Source organism: Etheostoma spectabile, chromosome 7, assembly GCF_008692095.1.
Source record: "Etheostoma spectabile isolate EspeVRDwgs_2016 chromosome 7, UIUC_Espe_1.0, whole genome shotgun sequence".
Lineage (NCBI taxonomy): Eukaryota > Metazoa > Chordata > Actinopteri > Perciformes > Percidae > Etheostoma > Etheostoma spectabile.
In genome coordinates this window covers 1,036,344-1,037,028 of record NC_045739.1, presented here as the reverse complement: position 1 = coordinate 1,037,028, position 685 = coordinate 1,036,344, and the positions used below count along the sequence as shown (strand labels likewise).

At 43.8% G+C, this 685-nt stretch overlaps 1 protein-coding gene across 1 annotated transcript in view; it reads left to right on the top strand.

The window, feature by feature from the left end:
* The window catches only part of LOC116692130 (voltage-gated potassium channel subunit beta-2), a 60,348-nt gene that overhangs the window by 51,131 nt on the left and 8,532 nt on the right, over positions 1-685 (top strand). The gene's annotated exons all lie outside the window — the stretch shown is intronic.

Genomic DNA, 685 nt, shown 5'->3' with positions numbered 1-685 from the left:
TCTGGTTAAATAAAGGTAAAATAAAAAAGCTGCAATGATTTGCCGCAAATGAATGCAGAATGACGCCGAATCTGTCGAGTCGTCTTAGTGGTGCATCAAGTGCAACATACAGTATAGTCCCATCTGATAGATTGAATGTGGTATTGATGATCACACAATCTCATCTGATTATCCTCTGATGGGACAGATAGTTTATTTTTCTTTTCTCCTAGTGGGGGCGCGCCCGCTCCCAGCGTGAGACACTTGTCCATACTATTCTCCGACATGACAACCTCTTGTAACGTAAAATGTAAGGAGTAAAAGTAAAAAGTTGACACAATAATAAATAGGTAAAATAAAAATATCAGGAAAAATCTACATAAGTACAGTAACAAAGTAACTGTACTTAGTTACTTCCCCTCTCTGCTTACACATAGGGCTTAGGGGGGAGAGAGAGGTGAATTTGTAATGATCTTGGAACTGGGCCCAGATTCTAAGGGTGGACAGTACTATGGGATTGGAGGTAAACCTGGACCACTTTGTGGCCAGGGAGGAGTACCCCAAAGCAGGGAGGGATGAAGAGTGGCAAGAGTGCGTCTCAAGTGTTCCAGTCAGTGTCTGGCACATGGAGCCAGAATGACATCTTCTGCAAGTTAGCTGCCCAAAAGTAGTGAAAAAAACTGGGGAGAGCTAGTCCCCCCCCCCC